The 25,691-nt window shown below is 39.3% G+C and overlaps 1 long non-coding RNA gene across 1 annotated transcript in view; it reads left to right on the forward strand.

Annotated features, from left to right (window-relative positions):
- LOC131996836 (uncharacterized) overlaps positions 1 to 24,954 on the forward strand; it is a 97,632-nt gene extending 72,678 nt beyond the window's left edge. Inside the window, exon 4 of the long non-coding RNA XR_009398027.1 lies at positions 24,094 to 24,954. This is a non-coding gene — a long non-coding RNA (uncharacterized LOC131996836). The remainder of the gene's footprint in view (positions 1 to 24,093) is intronic.
- Positions 24,955 to 25,691: the final 737 nt, after the last annotated feature.

A 25,691-nucleotide genomic window follows, 5' to 3' on the forward strand; every position in this document is an offset into this window, starting at 1 on the left:
TGCTGTTTATATTTAAGCAGTTCGCTGGATGTCCTACTCTTTATCATGGTGTTCGCAATTCGTTCCATGGTTTTGAGTAAAAAGCACGTAAGGCGGTAGGACCTTGGTGTCGCATAACTTGCCTTGCCGGTCGTGGGAATAAACACCACCCTAGCCTCCTGCCAGGCTTTCGGAGTGCATGCAAGTCCTAGGCACGCTGTGAAAATAGTGGCCAGGTGAAGCGCCAGGTAGTCGGCTTCTTTTTGTAGTAACGCCGGAAATATTCCATCAGGTCCGGGTGACTTAAATGGTTTAAAGCTCCTCATGGCTCCTTTGACCATAAATTCCGCTATGATAATCCTTTGATTAGCCTTATTACATAGGATAATTGATAAGAATTGCTTTGCAATTGGAGCTATACCAAGCTGTACCAACCGACTGGAGCCATACTTAGTTTGGATGTTGAAAGTCATAGTTGAAGTCATTGTGCAAAATTTCAGCCAAATCGGATAGGAATTGGGTTCACTAGGATGTTTAAAATCACACTAGAAGTCATTGCGCAAATTTCATTCAAATAGTTGAGCTCTCCAGAGACCCAAGAAGTATAATCGGTTTATATGAGCTGTATCAAAGCATATCCTGGGTGGAATTCTGCAGATTTGTGGAGAAAACATCTGAGGCCTCTAGGCGAAGAAAGATCCCATCCTCGAAACATATTACGGTGGCATTTATTAAGAAGTCAAAGAATGGTAGGACAACGCCTAGTCAGGAAACTTTAGAACTACTCGTTGCTACACATTTGCCGGGAAACTCTCCAACGGAGAGTTGTCGCACAGTGGTAGAAAATCGAAAAAAAAATTGTAAAAAAGTATGTTGTGAAAACGGGTAGAGATATCTCTTTGAAATATGGAATAGTTAGAGCTAAGTTAACGAGATCGTGTGCAAAATTTCAAGACTCTAGGTTGTCCGGGCGCCTTTTGGTAGGCCCCTAAAGTTGGTCACCTCGGTATTTCGAAGAATTGTTCGGGCTGCCAAATCTTCATTTATGGTCTGATTTTGATTTTTTTTTACTGGATAGTGCTCGAAAAATTGTTCCGGCTGCCAAATCTTCATTTATGGTCTGATTTAAACTTTTTTTACTGGATTGTGCTCGAAAATCCCAACAATAGAGTCCGCTTGAAGTCTACAATATCCCTACTAGTTTCAGAGATATTCGCCTTTAATTTTTTTTGTGCAATCTTGACCGAGATGTGCTTTGTATTTTGCAATTTGTTGGTCGGTTTTTATTTTTATACCCACCAGCGAAGAATGGGGGTATATTCATTATGTCATTCCGTTTGCAACATTTTGAAATATCCATTTCCGACCCTATAAATTATATAAATTCTTGACCGTTGTAAAAATCTAAGACGAACTAGCCATTTCCGTCCGTCTGTCCGTCTGTCTGTTGAAATCACGTTACAGTCTTTAAAAATAGAGATACTGTGCTGAAACTTTGCACAGATTCTTTTTTTGTCCATAGGCAGGTAAAGTTCGAAGATGGGCTATATCGGACTATATTTTGATATAGGCCTTATATAGACTGATCAGCTGATTTAGGGTCATAGTCCCAAAAAAAAGCCACATTTATTATAGGATTTTTCTGAAATGGGGGACAGTGAGTTTTGTTAGGCCACTCGATATGCTTCTTCAATTTGGCTCCGATCGGTCTAGGTTTGGATATAGCTGCCATATAGACCGATCTCTCGATTTAAGATCTTAGGCCCGTAAAAGGCGCTTTTATTGTCCGATTTTGACAAAATTTGAAACAGTGAGTTGGGTTAGGTCCTTCAACATCCTTCTTCAATTTGGCCTAGATCGGTCCAGATTTGTATATAGCTGCCATATAGACCGATCTCTAGATTTAAGGTTTTGGGCCCATAAAAGGCGCATTTATTAACCGATTTCGCTGAAATTTGGGACAGTGAGTTGTGTTAGGCCCTCGATTTAATATGATTTGAATCGATCGGGACAATATCGGACTCAAATGAAAGGTTTTTGGGAGTAGATAACGAATATGATCTGGAAGGAGCAATAGGCAATAAAATTTGTTGATATCGAATGGGGCCCCCCCCCCCCCCATACACCAAAAGCACCACCCAAACAGTGCACCGATCGGGACAAGTAGATGACTAACATGGTCATGATTATGCATGACTTGGTACCTCGCAAATTTCGGCGGCATTAAGAGGGGATAACCGCCGCTTAAAATTTTTTTCGATGTTCTCGCCAGGATTCGAACGCAGGTGTTTAGCGTCATAGGCGGAAATGCGCTACTGTGTCACGAATTCGATATCCACATTCCGGGCAAAGTGGCCCCACTCTAAAAAGACATTAGGGAGTAAAAGAAGGCGCAGAAGAGCGGGCCGGTTCGGCTAGTATGGTAGAGAAAAACAAGTAAAAGCGTATTAAGTTCGGCCGGGCCGAATCTTATATACCCTCCACCATGGATCGCATTTGTCGAGTTCTTGTCCCGGCTTCTCTTCTTAGGCAAAAAAAGATATAAGAAAAGATTTGCTCTGCTATTAGAGCGATATCAAGATATGGTCCGGTTTGGACCACAATTAAATTATATGTTGGAGACCTGTCTAAAATGTCAGCCAATTCGAATAAGAATTTCGCCCTTTGGGGGCTTAAGAAGTAAAATAGAGAGATCGATTTATATGGGAATTGTATCGGGCTGTAGACCGATTAAGACCATAATAAATACGTATGTTGATCGACATGAGAGGATCCGTCGTACAAAAGTTCAGGCAAATCGGTTACTAATTGCGACCTCTGGCAGCTATATCGGCTTATGAACCGATTTGAACCTTATTTGACACAGTTGTTGAAAGTAAGAATAAAATGCAATATTTCAGCCAAATCGGATAGGAATTGCGCCCTCTTGAAGCTCAAGAAGTCAAGTGCCCAGATCTGTTTATATGACAGCTATATCAGGTTATGAACCGATTTGAACCATACTTGGCACAGTTGTTTGATATCATAACAAAACTTTGTGCAAAAATTCATTCAAATCGGATAATAATTGCGCCCTCTAGAGGCTCAAGAAGTCAAGACCCAAGATCGGTTTATATGGCGGCTATATTAGGTTATTGACCGATTTGAATCATACTTCGCACAATTATTGGATATCATAACAAAACACGTCGTGCAAAATTTCATTTCAATCGGATAAGAATTGCGCACTCTAGAGGCTCAAGAAGTCAAAACCCAAGATCGGTTTATATGGCAGCTATATCAAAACATGGACCGATATAGGCCATTTACAATACCAACCGACCTAAACTAATAAGAAAGAATTTTAAATTTCAAAATTTCAAGCGGCTAGCTTTACTCCTTCGGAAGTTAGCGTGCTTTCGACAGACAGACGGCCGGACATGGCTAGATCGACATAAAATATCGCGACGATCAAGAATATATATACTTTACGGGGTCTCAGACGAATATTTCGAGTAGTTACAAACAGAATGACGAAATTAGTATACCCCCCATCCTATGATGGAGTGTATAAAAAAACATATTTTTCGCGTGGTGTTAATGAAGGCGCAGTGGAGCGTTCCAGGTTCAGCTAGTATGTATATATTTTAGTCAATATTCTCTTTTAGACTGTAGTAGCCAAAATTTACTACCTATCGTAAGCAAATCTTACAAAGTTCTACTCGTTATTTCAATAGGTATACACAATTAAAGTCTGACTAGATGTAGACATAGCTTCTATGTATTAGCAGTAGTAGGTGGCTGTGTAGGGTATTATATAGTCGACTGCGCCCGACTTTTGCCTATTCTTACTGCCTTACTTACTTACTTACTTACTTACTTACTTTACCCTACCTTGCCAATTTTATTCTTTCCATACACACCAGGACTTTGTAGAGAATTTCATCTAAATTTATTAAAATTTAATTCGCCAGCTTTAATTAAATTCCTTAGTCTATGGCCTAATGGGCAAAATTTTCATTCTAAATATGGAACATCATCTGAGAATGGGCATAATTGCCTAATTTTAGGATTCAATGAAATTTTTATGGGTCCAGGCTTCTTGCATTTTTGCTTACTAATTGTAGCTATGAATGGCAGAATTTTCTCTTAATAATAGACAAACATAGTGAAGTGTATGGGTGTGTGTGTGTGTGTGTGTGTGCGAAATAAAATTAAATAATTTTATTTTACGCTACACTAACACATTGTACAATAATAATGATAATAAAACTAACACTTCCGTAGCAAAATGGTATGACAAGTGGAAAAGTGGGCTCGTCGAGGGAGACGAAGGAATGTCATAGCCTAGTATGGCATGGCTTGGCTTACACCATTACAAACACACATAAACAATGGCGTTTTTGATAACACCGTCGACGTTGGCGTCAACGTCAGCGTCATCGTCATTGGCAGCGCGACATCGACCAAAAGAAATCACTTTCAAGTATATAATAATGACTATAATAACCTAAATAGTACAAACTACTTACGAGTATAAAAAAATCCACACTATAGCCATCTTCGTGTTTCGCTTGCTGTGGGCAAAAAAACATCTGAACAAAAAAAGAAATTTAGGAGGTTTGAAGGGAAAATAATGCTGTGGACCTATACATGCATACAAGCTCTGCAACACATAGTCATAAGAACGCGTGAGCGGCTCCTTGCGGAATAAGTGAATAACATATAAAAAAAAAAATATACATTCCCTCACATGTATATACATGTTAGTATCTCGGTGTGTGTGTGTGTGTATGCATGTGTTGGTATGTAAATATAAAATATTTTAACAGCATGCATAAATTTATGCATGTTGTTATTGCTGTTGTTGCCATCAAATTGGCTCATTGTTACTTTTTTATATAATGCCATAGAATCAAATAAAAAAAAAAAAAATATGCCCAGAAAAAAAGAAATTGAATAAAACGACATAAAAAGAAAATCATTGTTGTCGACAACGGCGACGGCCAAGAAAACAAAACCGTTTGCAAAGCATGTGCACAAAAAACACACAAGCGTAAAAGGAAAACTGCACTCACTCACATTTACACATGCAAACACGTGGGGCCAACACCAGAAGAACAAAGGCAAGAAAAAAAAAAACAGATAGAGGAGAATAGACCATTATGCCATAGAAGAAAGTAAAATAACCAATACAATAAAGTACAAAATAAAACACGACACCATATCACATTCGCGGAATAACAAGCATATCATTTAGGGTGGTGCAGTGTGATAATGAAGGGGTCAGCTTGCCTTTAGGTTTTGTTAGTTGAGATATATCGTAATGTTGACATTTTGACATTTTGCTTGCTAAAGATGAAGGTTTTTCTTCACCATAGAAATGTTGCTAAACTTTGATTTTCATATAAAATGCTTTCCATAGAACACAATCGCCTTTCAATTGTAAGAGAAATAGTTGAAATAAAATTTTCGAAACATGTTTATACCCTGCAACACCACTGTGGTACAGGGTATTATAACTTATTGCTTTTGTTTGTAACACCCAGAAGGAAGAGAGATAGACCCATTGATAAGTATACCGATCAGAATCAGTTTTTGATTCGAATTAGCTATATCCGTTTGTCAGTCTGTCCGTCTGTCCATGTTAATTTGTGGACAAACTACATTTCGCAATTTTTATTTCGCAAGGGGCAAACAGCGACCGCCATGGTGGTCCCCAGAGCTGGTTGGTCTAAGGAAGGTCTGCAGAAAACTCTTCAACAGAGCGACATCAGTCTTATGAGCTAAGAAAATATAAAGCAAGCTACATTCCGAAAGCAGGAAAAACTTACCACACGCAGGCGAAAGATTTCCGTCCAATTACTCTGCCATCCTTTATGCTGAAGACTCTTGAGAGGTTGGCAGAAACATATCTTAGGGCAAAGATCCCTGGAGATCACCTATCTCGGCAGCGGCATGCATATAACAAAAGCAAGTCCTCTGAAACAGCCCTTCACAACTTAGTCGGTTACATAGAGGGTTCTCTCGCTGTCATGGAATATACAATGGTAGCATTTCTTGACATTGATGGTGCTTTAACTAATGTAACACCGACGTCAATCATGAAGGAGTTTCTCTACCATAACAAAGTTTATTAATAACTTACCTACTAAAAGATGCATTACAGCGGTATTGGGATCTGTGGATCAAAAAAGATAGATCAGCAGAGGAACACCCTTAAGGAAGTTTACTATCTCCTCTACTTTGGAATATAGCCATTAACAATATATTATTGTCTCTGGAAGAAAAAGGTGTGAAAGTGGTCGTATGCTGATGACGTGGCAATTGCGGTTAGAGGAAAGTTTCTCGGCACTCTAAGAGATATACTTCAGGAAGCTCTGCTTGGAATAGCGAAGTGGGCTACCGACAGTGGTTTAGGCGTAAATCCGTGCAAGACAGAAGTAGTTCTATTCAGCAGGAAATACAAGTTTCCTACAGTGGCATCTGTCTTCGTGGTAGGAGAGAATGTTCCATTTACAGAAAGCGCAAAATACCTGGGTGTTTTGCTGGACAGGAAACTGAACTTCAAATCTAACATTTTGGAATGGGCATGAAAGACCACTCTTGCCCTATGCACCTGCAAGAGAGCCAATGCTAAAAGTTGGGGGGTTTAAAGTGGGTGTTATTCACTGAGTATATGCTGCAGTTGTCAGACCTGCAATGCTACATGGCTTTGTGGTGTGGTGGATGGCGCTTCAAAACTCCAACTTCTGTTCAAAACTCAAACGGATCCAAAAGAATGGCTTGTTTGTGCATCACCACCGCTCTGAAGACGACACTATCTGATGCACTGAATGTAATGCTACATCTAATGCCTGTGGACATTGTGGCGAGACAAATGCTTCGACCACTGCCGTGAGGCTAAGGTAGATTTCTCTTTGGGCACGTGGCGGCTATGGACACTGTGTTATCCTTGATACAATGTCCGATGTTCCAGGCAGCGTGAATTACACCATGCCTGAGTTGCATTTTGATAAAAAGTTCTGTACCACTATTCCTGATAGAAACCATTGGAACTACCATATCCCTGGCATGAGAAGTTGCACTGACTTCTAAAGGGTGATTTTTAAGAGCTATAGAAAAGTTAAACAGAATACATAAAATTCAGAAAAATTCATGAAATATTTATATGAATGGATAGTACGATCCATATTATTTAATGTTTGAACATCATTTCATTTAAATGTTTGCCATGACTGTGCGTCAAATGGTCCATCCGCTTAGTCCAATTTTGGCATATTCTTTCCAACATTTCGGCCGGTATCTCACGAATAAATGCTTCAATATTGTCTTCCAATGCGTAGATTGAAGCGGGCATGTCTGTATAGACATGAGTCTTAACATAGCCCCACAAAAAATAGTCTAAAGGCGTTAAATCGCACGATCTAGGGGGCCAATCGATCGGTCCCGAACGTGAAATAAAATGTTCATTGAACTCGCCTCCATAAGTCCATTGCTACACGTGGTGTGTAGTCGTCTTGTGACTGACATGTGACTTCACATATCATGCAAGTCAAAATGCAAGAGCTTTTGGACAAAATAAAGTTGGATATCATCTCACGGTAGCGCCCACCATTCACAGTTACGTTACGATTCGCATCATCTTTGAAGAAGCATGGTCTTATGATGCCACCAGCCCATAAACCGCACCACACTGTGATGTTTGCTGGATGCATTGGTAGCTCTTGCAATGCTTCTGGCTGATCTTCACTTCAAAATCGACAATCCTGCTTATTTACGTACCCATTGAGCCAAAAGTGAGCTTCGTCGCTGAATGGAATAACTTTCTTAGCAGAGCACGCATTTTGATAATAAAATTCAGTAATTTGCAAGCATTGTTCATTTGTAAGACGATTCATGGTTATAAACCAAACTCAAGATGTTTGACAGAGAAAATAAACACGAAACGTGCCTGAGCTGTTTAAACCAGTGTTGACAAAAAGATAATAGATAAAAAATGGATGGTTCGAAAATAGTCTAGCAGATGAGCTTTGGGGTGTACGCTGAAAAACTTGAACTGGTCAAATCGTTGCAAAGGTTACCCGGCCACTTTAGCGTGTATCAAACGCAGATCCTTGCAGTAAAAGAAGTGGTGGAATGTATAAGATATATAATTTCATAGTGACGACTGGCATAAATATCTTCTCAGACAGCCATGTAGCTATTAAATCTATGGGGAACTAATACTACTTAATTTCCCATGAACATTCCATTAAGGTGTCTGAATGGCGTGTCGCATGGCGACACCAATTGATAGAGAAGTTTTAACATGGCAGGATACTTCACAAATGTAGCCAGCATTAGTAAGGTGATAATCATCGCTGAAAATTTTTCTGATGTTCACGCCGGGATTTGAGCCCAGGCGTTCCGCATCAAAAATGGAAGTGTTAACCTCTGCGCCACGGTGGCCTTTGATTAACATATTTCTGATTTCAATAACCGCTCTTGACTGTAGCAGTTCTCTTAAAGAGATGGCTGAAAAGTTCAAAATTCACCGGTTTTGGGTGCCGGGCCACAGAGCTTTTTCAGGGAATTTTAGAGCAGACGAGCTTGCGAGACTAGGAACCACCTGACACATTCTAGAGAACTGGAATCTTTGGGTTTGCCTCTAGCGACATTTAAGCTAGGTTCTCAGGAGCAGGCCAGAAGGGCAACAAATAGTAGGTGGTCACATATGAGCTTTCCAAAACTATGTGGCTTAATATAGGCTTGAGGCCACCGTAGCGCAGAGTTTTGCAAGTTCGCTTATGATGCTGAACCCCTGGGTTCAAATCCTGGCAGGAACATCAGAAAATTTTTCAGCGGTGGTTATCCTTTCCTAATGTTGGCGATATTTGTGAGGTACTTCGCTCTGCGGTACGCCGTTCGTAATTGGCTATAAAAATAAAATTTACGCTAGGTTCTCAGGAGCAGGCCAGAAGGGCAACGAATGGTAGGTGGTCACATAGGGGGGTTGTGAGCTTTCCAAAATTATGTGGCTTAATATAACATTGAGCTTAAAATTCAATCGGACGGCACTCATTGATTTGTAAGAAGATTGCCACATTGCAATCATTTGCAATCTAGACTTGAAGAAGTCTACCGCTTTGCTGTCATTGGCTAGAATTGACGTCTCAGTCATTGCATTCGTCATGGCAGGTCACAGTCTAACAGGAAAACACCCAGACAAGCTGATGGTTGAAAAGTAACGATTTTTCCAGAAAATGTGTGAGGTGTCGAGGAAGAAGAGACTGTAGAACATCTGTGTGTGTGTCCCGCAATGGTATTTAAAAGGAGTTCCGCTTTCGGTTCTCACTTCCTTGAGAACTTGTTTTATTTCGTTGTTGGGCTTGTAAAAACGATCTGCATGGTTCAACTTTGAGAAAAAGAAGGTCAAAATGAGTCTGATGGCAGACTGCAGCATAAACCAAACCTAACCTAATGGTGTTCACAATGATGTGAAGAGTGTATATGTTTGCTCATCTCTGTTTTCTTATGCTTAGGGACGATGACAGTGTTTTTTTGTTTCATCCAACAACTTTGTCAAATGGTGTGCAAATCGTGAAATTTTTGTATAAAGTCGCCATATGTCGTAGATCGGTCGTCTAGTGATTTTTTCATAAAAGCCGCCTTTTTGGCCCTAGTTTAATGAAATTCCAAGCAGTTAGTTACATTGGACAGATCACACACGTGCAGAATGGGGTTCTAATCGGATCTTATTTGGATATTCTTGCCAGAACTATCCTTTGTCTGAATTTCTATCGCTTATTGACCTAGCTTAAAGGAATTAAGAAGGAGATGAGTGTATCTTACGGTATCACAACGGGGCACAGGACTGCGAGCTCACTTATGCAAAATAGGTGTGCCGATTGATCTCAAGTGTAGGGCTTGTGGGGAAGATGATGAGACGTTGGAGCATTTGCTATAGCAATGTAGGGCAGACACGGGCACTTAGGTGGCGACACAATACCAAATTTCAAGAATAATTAAGGATTTTGTTAGAAGCACGGTATTCATGACAGGTTTTTTAAGTATTTTAAGTATTTGGAGCGCACAACAAACTGATTACTGGCTTATGTTTATGACCATAGAGGCATGGGGCGGACCAAATCTAGAGCTTAACCTTGAAACCAGAGTGCACTCATTGATATGAGAAAAAATTCCATGCTGTTTCGATTTTCATATGCTAAAATATATCCGTGATACCCGTGGATACCCAAAGTTCGGCCTGACCTGCTCCTCTTTCAGAAGTTGTTGATTTCTTATTGGATGTACTTCCTTCCTAATTGGTCGCATGGGCGTATTTGGCGGATTGTTCTGCCGGTTGGATACTAAGACCTAAATGTGGATGTCATATTCGTATCCTTCTCCACAATTTCTTTCATTTGAGCGCCTTTTTGTCATAAAACCGCTATATTGCCATAATCGGTTTCACTATCTCTTTGCGCACACACACATACCACAATTTTCGTCTTGGAAATTTTAAGTCTATCTAGCTATAACCGTCCGCCTGGCGAAATCACGTTTTTTTCCTAACAAGTGAAGACAGCGGCTCGACATTTTTTTTCGCAAAAACAATTTGACCACATTTTAATGCTTGCAGGCATCCAGAAGCCAAACACATCGTAAAATAAAACATTTTAAAATGTTTTTGCCGCATATTGGCATCTATATATTGTCTACGTCACAAATCGTGTTGTAAACTCAATTGAAATCACTCTCGTAATGAAATTCCCACCAGCCCAATTTTTTCAAATAAATTTTCATATTCCTACGCTAAAGCGTTGACTTCAACACCAACGCCATTTGTCATTAAGGCGTTTCATTTTTTTACTTTTCGCAATATTTTGCATACCTCTATCGTAATCAAACTATCTGCGGTGTTGTTTGTTTGTTTACGTCGTCTTCTTTTTATTTAATAGCAAAAGCGTCACTATACATTTTTTGTTTTAATAAAAAAAAAAAACTACGTGTGTTTGTATAAACCGAAAAAAAAGAACTTATGTCCTACTTTAAGTGACTATTTGGCGATGTGACTGACTGACGGTTTGCCCGTTTGCCAGCCTTACAGCCTGCTGCTGATACTGCTGTAGCCCCTGCTTAGTCAGTTGGCTGGTATAGCTGGGTTGGTTGGTTGGTTGGCTGAGTGGTCGTTCGGTCGGATTGTTGACTGTTGGTTGGTTTGGTTCGTTGGCTGATTGGGGTTTGGCAATATCGCTCGCCCAAAGAAGATATTTTGCATTGGTATTATAGACACTATTGAGTAGCTTTCCACATACACACCAACATACATACATAGGCTTACATCCATCAGTCAGCTTATGCACATGCACATAGTTTCGCTCTCGCTCGCTTGCTTGCTTACTATGCATGAGCTCCCCACTACACAGATAAACAAGCACTTAACTATGTACAAACATATTGACTGATATACAAGTGTGTGTTTGGCTATCGCAGCTACTTTTGGTATTATGTGCAGTAGAGTAACGTCATTATAACATTATAACTGCCACTGTTATATATACACATACAGACTCATGGGCGCAGGAAAAGTAAATTTTCTGGGAAAAATTGGGAAAATGGCAAATATTTTCGAAAATTATAAAATGTAGCAAATTTTAGGTTGAAAATAAGCTGCGTATAAAATCCTCCCCATGCCACTATACATTTAAGTCTGTAATCGGCTTGATGTGAGCTCGAAATACTTAAAAGTAACCAAATTGCTAATTTTGCCCATGAACATTCCACTAAGGAACAGGGGCAAACTTCTCACATATCAATGAGTGCAGTCCGATTCAAGTTTAAGTTCAATGATAAGGGGCCTCCATTTTATAGCCGAGTCCGAACCGTGTGCGGCAGTGCGACACCTCTTTGGAGGGAATTTTTAGATGGCATAGTACCTCACAAATGTGCCAGCATTGGGAGGAGAAAACCACCGCTGAAAATTTTTTCTGATGGTCTCGCCAGGATTCGAACCCAGGCGTTTAGTGTCATGCTAACCTCTTCGCTATGGTGGCCTAAAAGTAACCTCGAAAGGAAAATCCAAGTCTGCAATTCTGTGCTAGCAACGAAATCCGTAATTGTTTTCCATATCATGCCTCTAAGTCAGTTCATGTCTGGAATTGTGTCCCCCACCTAAATGCTCGTATCTGTTAACCTCGAAAGAGAGGGAATGGTATATGAATGCAACTGCTCCTCATTACCTTTCCCATATATCCCACTCTTATTTCGTCCAAGTGAGCTCGTAGTCATTTGTATCCCGTTATGATACCGAAAGCTATACTGAACTCCTCCTTATTCTCTTTTAGTAGTACCCGGGTCTCCTCATAGGATTTTCGTCGTCTTACCTACCTTTTCGCTGTTCCCGAATGTGACATGCACATTCGTCGCTCACGGCCTTAACTCAGACTGCGTCTACCCGAAAGGCTTTGGGTTAACCAAGTCAATGGACGGCAGACCCCTGGCCTTCAGTGCCAAATCGTAACTCTTTCATTCCCACTTATATCGCTGTGGCCCGACAACCAAACAATGAGGATCGTGCCGTCCTCAGAGGAGGCCTTAATTTCCTTGCTCACACTCAACGTCCTCGTGTTAACATCACTCCACCTCACGTATTCCGTAATCGCCCGGATATCCCCCTGCAGCACCGTATTATGGTCAGGGAGTCTAAAACAGATCTCAGTCCATGGGTTTTCAATGTAGACCCCCAGGTCCACTCTGTCCTCTAGCTTTCATCTATCCGTGTAGCATGAACTTCCATATGTCAATACCAGATTTACGTCAATTCAAGACTGTGGCGCGCTGGCACAGTCTTGACTGCGTCTATCCGAAAGGCTTTGAGTTAACCAAGTCAATGGACGGCAGACCCCTAGCCTTCACTGCCAAATCGTAGCTATGTCATTCCCACTTATACCGATGAGGATCGTGCCGTCCTCAGAGGAGGCCTTAATTTCCTTGCTCACACTCGACGTCCTCGCGTTAACATCACACTACATCACCTATTCCGCGATCGCCCGGATATCCACCTGCAGGACCGTATTATGGTCAGGGAGTCGGAAACAGATCTCAGTCCATGGGTTTTAAATGTAGACCCCAGGTCCACTCTGTCCTCTAGCTTTGATCTATCCGTGTAGCATGAACTTCCATATGGCAATACCAAAGTTCCGTCAATTCAAGACTGTGGAGCGCTGGCAGCAGTGCCTTGCGTTTGACCTTAATTTTCGTCTCCAATATCCGATCAGACACCTCTTTCATTGCTTCCAGGTTTCCTATCGTCGCCTCGCCTATATCCCGATGGTGTGCCCTACACCTATCCTCTATCCATTCTCCCAACGTTGTTAGTCTCGTAGTCGCATTGGCTGCCTCATACTTAATTCGTATTTTTATGGGTCTCCATCGCATTCCACCAAACAACAGAGGCGTATGAAAGTATCGGTCTTATCAGGCTCCTGCAAAGCCTGTGGGCTATTCTCGGAATTAGGCCCCGTTTCGAGTCTATGGTACGTCTACATAGTATCCAACATCTCCAAGCCTTCGCGGTACGCTCCTGAATTTGGCACTTCCATTTCAGTTTCCTGTCCAAGTTCACTCCTAAATATTTCAACTTATCAGTTATTGAAATCGTTCTATGGTCTAGCCTAGTCCTATGCCATTTCAACGACCCTTTAGGCATTTCTGCCGAATCGGCGCCCAAACCCTTAGATCCCTTTTCAGCCAGCATCAGTTATTAGCAATTCATTTCCAAATTCCCCATATGGAGTGCCCTGTGCCACTTTCTTCCCTATCTTTATGATAGGGGACCCACAAAATTATCGACCTGTTCCTTAGATACGCTAAGGAACGGGTAATACCGCCTCTGGAGATCCAGGCCTTTAGTTTAAGCATTGGTTTAGTTTAAGCATTGGTTCAGTATGTCGATCCTCACCAAGCCCCTTCGATGCCAATGTACACCGCCCATGTGATCGTTTTGACATCGAAGATTCTTCTACTTTGTTCACAATTTCGTGCTGGACAGTCTCCACCGACCTTCTCCTGACAAAGGCACGCTTATTGTGCTTCAGGAGTTGCGCAATACGTTCCATGATTTTGAGTGGAAAGGACGTAAGGATTATAGGTCTGTAGGCTTTTGGTGCGGTATAACTTGCCTTACTTGGCTTGGCAGCAAGGCTTTGTATTTTGGAACTTAGGTACTATATGGCAACCTTTGGGTTGGGTGGCTATAAGAGCTTTTGGAAATTTAGGTACTAAAAAAGGTACGAAATGGGTAAACTTTGTGCAGGGCGAATGTATACAGGTAGAATTTTGAAGTTTTACTCAAAAGACAACTGGTGCGAAAAGATGGGGGTGAAAAGGAAAAATGCAAAAATAGTACTGGTAACGGGAGAAAACGTACGTTTAGGACAGCAATTGGCGCCGTTTGGTACTTTCTTTACAGATGGAGCTAGAGGTCTGAAATTTGCCATGCAAGTGCAACTAGGAAATATATGATGGGTAATTCAATGATCTTTTCAAAATTCGTACATTTCGGCACCAAAGTTGGTACCATTTGGTACTATCTATACAGATGGAGCTTAAGGTCTGAAATTTGGCATGCAGGTACAACCGGGAAAGGTATCACGAGTGACTATGATCCTTTTACAATTCGTACATTTTGGTACCAATGTTGGTACCATTTGGTACTTTCTGTGCAGATGGAGCTAGTGGTCTGAAATTTGGCATGCAGGTAAAACTTAGAAATATATGGTTTGCGATTGAATGGTTTTTTCACAAGTCGAACATTTTTGTACCAAAATTGGTACTATTTGGTACATTCTTTATAGATTGAGCTAAAGGGCCGAAATTTGGTTAGATAAGAAATAAATGATGGCTGACTAAATGATCTATTCAAAATTCGTACATTTTGGTACCAAAATTAGTTTTATTTGGTACTTTCTTTATAGATGGAGCTAGAGGTCTGAAATTTGGCATGTAGGTACAACTAACAAATATATAATGGGTGACTAAATGATCTTTTCAAAATACATACATTTTAGTACCAAAAGTGCAAAATAGTACGAAATAGCTTATCTTCGCTAAATTTTGGGCGACCATAAGATTTTTTCATCATCTTACATTTAGGTACTAAAACATATATAATGGTACTCTCTTTATGAATTGAGCTAAAGCGCTCAAAATTCATAATCTTATAAACCGAGTGACTACTTAGGTTGTTGGAAGTCCTACACTAAAAAGAGAGTACCAAAGACGAGGGTAGCGAAGCGGTCCAACGAGACGCTAGTGTTTTATAAAAGAACATTTTTAGCAAAATTTTCGATACGAATTAAATTTTGACAATTTTTTTTAAAATAATATTGGCAATATTAAAAAAAAACTCAAAAATGTTTAAAAATAAAATTTTGAGTAAAATAAATGGCATATCATAAATCGCGTTCCACCATGCCAGTCAAAGTGTTTCGGATGACAACACACGCTTGCCTAACTTTTTAAGTTCGTGGCTGTTTTTTGAATAGAATGCATTGAATATGATCTCGAGCTAGAATATATTCGAAAAAAACTCGAAAAGATTTTACACATCAAAATATATTGGGTTGCCCAAAAAGTAATTGCGGATTTTTCATATAGTCGGCGTTGACAAATTTTTTCACAGTTTGTGACTCTGTAATTGCATTCTTTCTTCTGTCAGTTATCAGCTGTTACTTTTAGCTTGCTTTAGGAAAAAAATGTAAAAAAAGTATATTTGATTATAGTTCATTCCAAGTTTTATTAAAAATGCATTTACTTTCTTTTCAAAAATCTGCAATTACTTTTTGGGCAACCCAATATATGAGCTCAAACAGACAAAATAACATAAATTCTTGACCAAATTTTTATAAAATATAATTTTGGCAAAAGTTTCTATATAAATTAGATTTTGTATAAAAATTAAATTTTGTACAAGTTTTTAAATAAAAATAAACGTTTTACCCTCCCTCCCTCCCCTTAAAATTAGTTCCAAGTACCAAGGAAGTCGCCCTAACCCCGAAATTCCTCCAAGCAGACAAATTGAAAGTTATTATCAATATGGGGCTCAAGTGAAAGGTATTCGGGAGCAGATAACGTATCTGGCATACAAAATCAGGGTGAACTATAGGGGATCACCCTACCTTCCAAAAGCCCCCAAATGGGCATATTACCCAATCACGACTATATGGGACTCGGTTTGTTTATTTTTTCCGTATAGACTCAAAAACAGCGGAATCGTTTTTCTTCGAATTTTCACAGTTTGTGTAGGTTGCTCTGGAAGGAAACATAGGCCATATAATTTTTCGATATCGGAAGAGGGGCGCACTCTCCCCTTACCCCAAAAACACCACCCGAAATCAAAATTGGACTGATCGGAACAATATGGGCATCAGATGATAGGTATGAAGAGTAGAACACGAGTATGGTATTACAAAATTGAGTCTAAGTACCCAGCGGGCCTCCCCAACCCCAAACCTCCCCCATACAGACATATTGGATGATCGTGTCAATGCAAATTTGCCCATGAACATTCCATTAAGGAACTGGGAAAAACTTCTCACATATCAATGAATGCACTGCGGTTCCAGGGGCCTCCTTTTTATAGACGAATCCGAACGGCGTCCCGCAGCGCGACACCTATTTTGAGGAGAGGTTTTTACATGGCATAGTACCTCACAAATGTCGCCATCATTTGTAGGGGATAACCACCGCTGAAAATTTTATGATGGTCTTGCCAGGATTCGAACAAAGGTGTTCAGCGTCTTTGGCGGACATGCTAACCTCTGCGCTATGGTGGCCTCCATGTCAATATGGGACTCAAGTCAAAGGGGTATTCGGGAGAAGATTACGAATAAGGTGAAAAAAATCCATGTAATGGGAGGTCATAGGCATATTAGCCGACCATGGCTATATGGGACACAAATGAAAGCAGTTTGGGTGTAGATTAGGAAAATGAGTTCAAAACTTATGTTAAGGTATTAAGGTATCGCTTAACCTCTTTAAAACACCTCAAATAGGTTATTTGATCCATCATAACAATATGGGACTCAAATGAAAAGTATTTGAGAGTAGAAAAGTAATACCATTTTGGGGCCAAGTGTTTGTGGGTAAGCCCTAAAACATCCCTTAATCTGAACTTAATTCCCGAACATATAAATTTGGGGCTGAAATGATAGGTTTTCAGGGTGTGAGGAATGAATTTGATACCTATTTTTATGGCAAAGTGACAGAGTGCCAGTCCTAGTCCCAGCCAAAAAAAAATCCAATTCCAAAAAATCACAGCCAGAACACCCTCCAACCCGTACATATTTATCGACTATGGCAATTTTGGGCTTGAATGAAAGTTATTTGGGAGTAGAGCATGATTTTGACAAATGCGAAATGTCGGAGGTACAATCCCACACCCAAAGAGCACTCCCCATCAAATGGATATATAGACCAATCACCACAATATAGGGCTCAAATGAAACAGGACTTATTTATCGACTATGGTATTATGGGGCTCATATAAAAGTATTTGAGAGTATAGCACGAAGCTTATATTTACTTTAAGGGCCAAGTGTCAGGGTGGCCACCTCACTCCCAAAATACACCCCAAACCAGACTTATTTACCTACTACAATAAAGGAGTAGAAAGGTATAAGTGAGTAGAGCAAAAATATTTGCCCATGAAAATTCATTAAAGAACAAACTTCTCACATATCAATAAGTACTGTCCGATTCAAGTTTAAGTTCAATGATAAAGCACCTCCTTTTTATAGCCGAGGCCAAACGGCGTCCCGCATTGCGATACATCTATGGGGAGAAGTTTTTTTCAAGACTTTTATACATGACAAAGACCCTCACAAGTGTCGCTAACATTTGGAGGGGATAACCATTACTTAAAAATTTTCCAATGTTCTCGCCAGGATTTGAACCCACGCGTTTAGCAACATTGGCGGACTTGCTTACCTCTGCGCTTCAATGATACAAATTCGATATCCACATTCGGAACGGTATGTCCCCATTTTAAAACTATACCAAAATAGAACTTTTATATCGACCATAACAATATAGGGCTCAAAGGTTAGGTTTTAATTACTAACCCTCACCCAATTTCATTGCTACGCCCCTGTTACATATACAACACATTGCCACAGTTCTACATGTCAGGCTATACAAGTATATATCACATTCCACTATATGTATATGAATTTATATACATATACATATGTATATAGAGCTTCTGCCACTAACACCAGTGGAACACTAGGCCAAAGTATCCTCTTGATAAAGCTCCCCTTCCTGCTCTCCACATGAATTGTGATGGTGAAGACCACCGCTGTGTGTACATAAGTTCCTGCATATGTAGTATGCATATAACAAATTTAAATAATTGTGTATAACAGAGGAGCTGCAAAGAAAGTCCGGTAGGTAGCTAACCAAACAGCCTGTCTGTCTGGTAGTCAGTCATCCAGCCAACTAGCCGGCCAACGAGCTAGCTTACTGGTATGTAAACCTATTTGCTTGGCATCAGTTGCAAAATAGCAATGAACACAACGAAAAATGCAATAACATTTTGCAGAAATAAATACAAACCAAATGTCCGTCCATCCTTCTCCGCCAACACCAGTTAACTGCATGATGCGAGGGGGGTCCATAACAAATCGGGCTGGAGTCATTGGCAATCTAGCACTACTGCGCTGCCCTATTTTAGTTCGATTTTTTTTTTCGTACTCAAAATTTGTTTTTTCGTATATTTGTATAAACCTGACGGCAAAAGTAGATCGAGTACTTTATAATAGTGCGTGATTTATTTGCCGATACACCGTTGTGCTTCATGAATTTCGAAATGAAAAAGGTTCAAATTGTTTTGGCGAAAGGTTATTTATTTCATATACTGATTAGATATGGAGTAAAATTTTTCTGAAGGAAAAATAATAAGAAATTATTGGTGGTTTGAAAGAAAAGGCAGGGGGCATCGTGAGTCAGAGGTTACCATGGCCCCTATGATCTTCTAGATTTGATTCCCTTCGAGAACATCGAGAACATGTTTATCATCTCGAACAACATTTATGAAATGAAGGTACAGGTCAAAGTAACTAATTGTGTGGCTCCACTATGCACACAATGAACGAAATAAATAGTTGGTGGACAGTGATATGTGATGGGCTCATATCTCTATTATGTAAAAAAAAAAAAATATTTATTTTATTTGTATGTCCATATAAACGAGGTAATCTCTTTTCTTGAAATATTTGCAGTGAATAATGATTCTATAATGAAAAAACGGGCAGTTGTGTGGCAGTTCGCCTTTCAACGAACATGCCCAAAAGGTACATATCCGCTTTGGGGTTATAGAAGTATGCGACAAAAGGCGTAATCACAGCAATATGGTGTCTCAAATGGAAAGTATAGTGGATCTGACATAGAAATATGGCATTATGAAGTATGTTATCAACCAAACATTAAAAAATTAATTCATCTTTCAGAGGGCCTTAACCCAAAAAGGGCTTAACGGACATGTAACCTAATTATGACAATATGGGGTTCAAATTCAAGATATTTTAGAGCAGTGTACGAATTTGATATCGAACTTTTTGGGTCAAGTATCTCAAAGGCTGTCAATCTTGGTATCAAATAAATGGGTTTTAGGAGTAGCACCCACCTCTTCTGAAAGTACTGACAATCGAACCTTAAACCCAATCATAACATTTTGGTTTAAATTAAAGTCATTTAGAAGTGAGGACATTAACATTTTAGATCAAGTATTAGTAGAGTGCAAATTCAAGGAGTGGTTTAAGTTTTTATTTTTATCAATTATTGAATTGGCTAGAATAGAATTCCTAACGCCTTGATCTTCTGCACTCATTTTATAATCTCTGACACCAAGTTTCGAAGTGTCCACCACTTGATCTTTCCATCGGGCTTTTGGTCGTCCCGGTTTTTTTTGTTTGTTTTTGCGTTTGCCGTCAAAAGACTTCTATGCTGGAGCTTCTTCGTCCATTCTAGTCAACGCAGCCGTTGTATTTTGATACGTGTAACTATGCTATCGTTGTCATACAGCTCGTGGTTCATACGTGGTTCATGCCTATAATCTTCATTAACACAAACTGTCCCATACATTTTACGAAGGATCTTTCTCTTAAACACTCCAAGCACTGTCTTGTCTAGTTTCATAAGTACCCATGCCTCAGAACCATATAACAGCACGGGTAGTCTCAGTGTCTTGTATAGTATAATCTTCGCCTGTTGAGAAGTAGCCTTGTTTCTAAACTGCTTATTTAATCCAAAGTAGCAGTATTACGAGTATTCTTCGCTTTATTTCAAAACTGGTATCATTCGTTTCGGTTACCGCGGTGCCGGGTACATAAAGTTGCTGACTAACTCAAAGTTGTGGTTCCCAACTTTCTCCATTTTCATAATATGATTGATGTTACAAAGCGTTTTGGAAGTTGAAACCATCCATTTCGTCTTATCTCCCCATTTACAATGACCCTCTTTTGATTCTTATGATGTCGATGTCATCTGCATAGGCGAGTAGCATGTGTTCTCTTGTGATTAGTGCGCCATGTCTATTCACATCTGCATCTCGTATAATCTTCTCCAGCAGGACATTAAAGAGATCACACGATAAGAGGTCTCCTTGTCTATACCCTGTATGGTATTAAATGGTTCGGAGATATTCTTTCCTATTCTTACTGATGAACTCGTATCAGCAAGGTTCATCCTGCAGAGTCTTCGTAACCTTGCAGGGATACCAAACTCAGGCATGGCTTGAAATGGTTTTGAACAAAAGGGGTATGAAAAGCGGTTTTGTAGTCAACAAAGAGATGGTGGGTGCTGATTTGTCCTTCTCGGGTCTTTTCCACGATTTGGCGCAGTGTGAATAGTTGGTCTAGGGTGGATTTACCAGGTCTAAAGCCGCATTGATAGGGCCCAATTATCTCATTGAATTAAGGTGTTAATCTTTCACACAGTACTCTCGATAGTATTTTGTATGCGATGGGGAGGAGACTTATTCCTCTGTAGTTTACAGATTTCGTCTTGTTTTCTTTCTTGTGTACGGGTCATAGTATGCTGATGTTCCAATCATCGGCTATGCGTTCTTCTAGCCAGATTTCGCAGACAAGCTGATGCAATCCGTCGGCTCCTGCAGCCTTGTTGTTCTTTAGTCGGGTCACTGCTACTTGGATCTCATTCTGAATAGGACGTAAACATTCTATACTATCATCAGGGATTGGTTCTGCGATATCCTCTTCGACGCCATCGTCGGACACTAGCATTTGGGTAAAATGTTCTTTCCATATCCTTAGCATGCTATCTGTGCCAGTTATCTGATTTCCTTTTGGGTCTCTGCAGGAGGATGTGCCTGCACCAAAGCTATCGGTTTAATTTTTGACTTCATTCTAACTCCTGTACATCTCAATTCGCTCACACTCACGTTTTATCATTTTCTCTCTGCGGAATAGCTGTTTCTCCTCTTCTCCCGATACCTCTCCTTCATTTGGCGTTGCTACTGATTGCAGAGTTGCTCTATATGCCGCATTCTTGGTTTCAGTAGCATATCGACACTCTTGGTCGTACCATGGGTTTCTTGGGCGAGGCTTCCGGTACCCAAGTACGGATTTCGCCGCATTTTCCATGGAGTGGGCAATAGTTTGCCACTGCGCCATTATATCATCGGAACAAGAAGTGCTTCCATGAAGCAGTTGGGTCAGTCGAGTGGAGTATGCCGCTGCCATTTTTTTGTATTTGCAGCTTTTCAATGTCCAGCTTCCGTGCAGTGTCAGATCGTACTTTCCTCGCCATGTTCAAACGCGTGCGAACCTTTGCTGCAACGAGGTAATGATCCGAATCTATATTCGCTCCACGGATCGATTGTACATCTAACACGCTGGATGAATGCCTTCCATCTATCACAACGTGATCTATTTGGTTTCTCGTGTTTTGATCGGGAGACAGCCGTGTGAATATTTTTATGTTGAAATCTGGTGCTACTAACTACCATGTTTTTTGCCGCGGCGAAATCTATCAGCTTCAACCCATTACTGGACGTTATCTCGTGGAGGCTAAACTTTCCGACTGTTGGACCAAAAATGTCTTCCTTCCCTATCTTCGCATTAAAATCTCCCAGAACGATTTTAATATCATGAGCGGGGCAGCGGTCATATTCTCTCTTTATGCGCTCGTAGAAAATATCCTTTGTCTGCTCGTCTTTATCTTCCGTCTGGGCATGGACACAAATAAGGCTGAATAAGGTTGAAGAATTTGGCTTTTATGCGGATTGTGTCTAGCCTCTCATCCACCGGAGTAAAACTGGATACAAGGTGTTTCAGTCTCCGACTAACCACAAATCCACAGCCAAATTTATGCCTCGTGTTATGGCAGCTGTAGTATGTTTCGTCACCATTTGGTGTTGTAGTGAAGTCATTCCCAGTACATCGCACTTCCTGTAGGACGGTTATATGCACCTTCTCTATAAAGAGTGGGGACATTCCAGATGCAGATCCGTTTTTTCGTTTGCGTGGGTCGTAAAAATTGGGGGGTCCCATTTTTACTATTCCTTTGTTTCTCATAATATCAAGATCCGACGCTCGCCTTCCAGCCGCCCCTAAACTGGGAACAGACGCTGATGTTGGCCATTGGTTATTTGAAGGCGCCAAAAACTCACCTTGTCATCTCGAGTATCATTGGCACTCAGTACTTTATTAAGAGCCAGTGCCAGATGACTCCTCACTGAGACTCTCCTCTCGAGAATCGCTGACTGCCCGCGGTCACATTCGCAACTACTCCGCATAGAAACGGAACTTTCCACCATCCGCAACCCGGCTAAGCGCGCTTTCAGCTAAACTTCCCGTGATAACGATGGACCCCACACAAGTCGGAGCTCAAAGTTCCAGCCCGTGTGGTGCTCGTAATTATCCCGTATCGGCCGACCACTAATAACAACTGGTATTAAACTATAAGAATATGACAAGGGTAACTAAGAAATAGACGGTAGAGGATTTTTGAAAAGCAGATATAATTGCTTCAATGTGTTTCGAGTAAATCTCAATGTCGGATGAAGGTGGAATGTAAGAACAAGAGACAAATAATGATACATTATTTAAAAGGATTCTAACAACCATAATTTCAATACCATACATTCATGGAATTGTTATCTGCTCGGAAGGTAATTTGGCGGATACTGCAATGAGCACACCGCTGCCAGTTTTCTTAGTATTGTTGCCCCGATCACATCTGTAAATTTTATACTCTGAACAAAAGATCTCCATGTCGTAAACCTTATTGGGATGCCATCTTTTTTGGGCCAAGTATCTCAAAGGTCGTCAATTTTGATATCATATAAAAGGATTTTAGGAGTAGAGTACGAAATGACATTGACTATACAAAGCCAAGTATTTCAGCACCCAACATTTTTATTTCATATTTTATTTATTTTAAGTCATTTAGAAGTGAGGACGTAAACATTTTAGATCAGGTATCAGTAGAGTGCGAATTCCTGGAGTGGTTTACGATTAGCCATAAAAAATTTTACTAAAAAATTTCTCTGAGTGTTAGTTTTTTACAATATTGTACACAAAACTTTATAGCCAAGATGCAACCATGAATCCTAGAAGTTTAGTTTACTAATATAAGAAAATTTTTGTTTTGTGTATTGTTAAAGAGCCAGAACGAAGCATGCCTGGGTTGGGTTAGTAATAATAAATCATAAGGCCGCAGTCCAATGCTGTTGTTTCAATAGTTGTATTTTCATTTGATTAAATAGTAAATTTCAATCTAAGTAAATAGTAGAAATATATATATTTGCCAAGTCCTTGGAAACCCCCTCGGAAACAATTGTACTCGACATTTGAAGTATACTTCAGTTTTTCATGATATTAAGAACAAAAAACAAAAAAAGAAATCCACAAACTTGAAGTGCATTAGCCACAGCAACTCCTAATGTCATTTCAATGGCACAGTGTTAAAGGAAACCACAAAAAATATTTGTGTGTTCCTTCTTATTTCTCAGTTCTTTTTATTTGAATGCATTCTAAATAAATGTAACAAATTACTTATTGTGAATTGTTGTTTTCTTTTTTTTTCTTCTCTTCCCCCTTTTTTTTTTGTCCAACTCTATGCTGGCAGGTTTTTGGAGCATGAACTAAAACTGGAATTGAATGAAAAGAGAATATAAATAAAAAACATAACCCAGAAAAAGTTTTTCAAAATAAATAAAACAAAAAACCAAAAACATGAGAAGGGAATTGGAAGCGTCAATAAAAAAAAAAAACCAAAGACTTCATGCACACCAGAAGAGGGATTTGAAACCACAACAATAAAAGGCAAGGAATAGAGAAAACTAAAAACAATAAACCAAAAGCCAACTAAAGAACATTTGAATGGTTCAAATGCAAGACAGAGAATAAAACGAAGACAAACAAAGAACAAAAACGAAAGAGAAGAAGAAATAAAATAGAAAATAACCAAAAAAAAAAAATATATTATGGAAATAAAAACGAATAACAACAACTACAACAATAGACTGAATTAGAGTCCAAATATTTTTAAATGTAAAACGCATCATCAACGCAGCATTACAATAAAACAACAACCATTACAACAACAACATCAATTACTTTAATAGTAATATATAGACAAACTAAACAAAAGAAATTTAAGCCATACATTCAATTCCATATTGTAGTCAAAATATTCAGTAACGGCAACAGCAACTTGAAAAATTGCTGCTAACCACTCAACAACAACAACAACGTCAAATAAATGCAATTAATTTAAACATATCATAATCTAATTACAATTTATATTAATTTAACAACAACAACAACAACAACCAATACAACAACAAAAATATAAATAAAAGAATTGCATTTAAATATTTATTCAAAGAAAATATTGAAAAATCAAAACCCTAAGAAAGAAGAAAACAAGCAATATTACCACAATTCTCAATTCTTAGTATCAGAAATACACTTTATACAACAACAACAACAACAACAACAATACAAAAATTCAATACTGCCCTTTTTTAAGAAAGATAGAAAGAAGATTTTTTTTTAAACAAAAAAAAAAAAAACCAACAACATTGCCACTCTTGAGTTGTTTTTTCTTCTTCTTGAAAGCAGAACAAAAGAGCCATACAGAGAGTTGTAAAAAAACAATGAAAAATCGCCAACAGTAATTTTCAAGCGTATTTATTCGTCGCAACAACGAACACAGTTAATTAATACAACTAAACTTCAGCAAAAACAGTTATCAAAACACATTTACCAAAGTGAACAACATGAATAGACATTGAATAAACAATTCATAAAACTCTCACACACACACATACATATATATATACATACAAACACATAGTATACCCACATCACCTACCACTACAGATACAATCAAAACTCTTTATAGCCAAAAAAGCAAAACATTCCGATCATATTCAAGTGTTTTGAAGTGTGTGCTACTTACCACAGCGAACTCATCACCAACAAAATATTTATTCGCGTTGTTTTTTGTTTTGTTTTTTGATACCGAGCAAATAATAAATTTCATACTAATGCGCATATTTCAAAGTGTAATAACCATTAATAAAATTAAGCCATGGAAAAACGGAAATAAACAAAAATAGACAAAAGTGCGAGAACGAAAAAAGACGAAAAGTAGAAAACTTATAGTGACACAGACAAAGTGAAAACTAAGAAACTAAGAAGAAGAAAAACCAACAAACT

The sequence above is a fragment of the Stomoxys calcitrans genome, chromosome 4 (assembly GCF_963082655.1).
Source record: "Stomoxys calcitrans chromosome 4, idStoCalc2.1, whole genome shotgun sequence".
In the NCBI taxonomy this organism is placed as follows: domain Eukaryota; kingdom Metazoa; phylum Arthropoda; class Insecta; order Diptera; family Muscidae; genus Stomoxys; species Stomoxys calcitrans.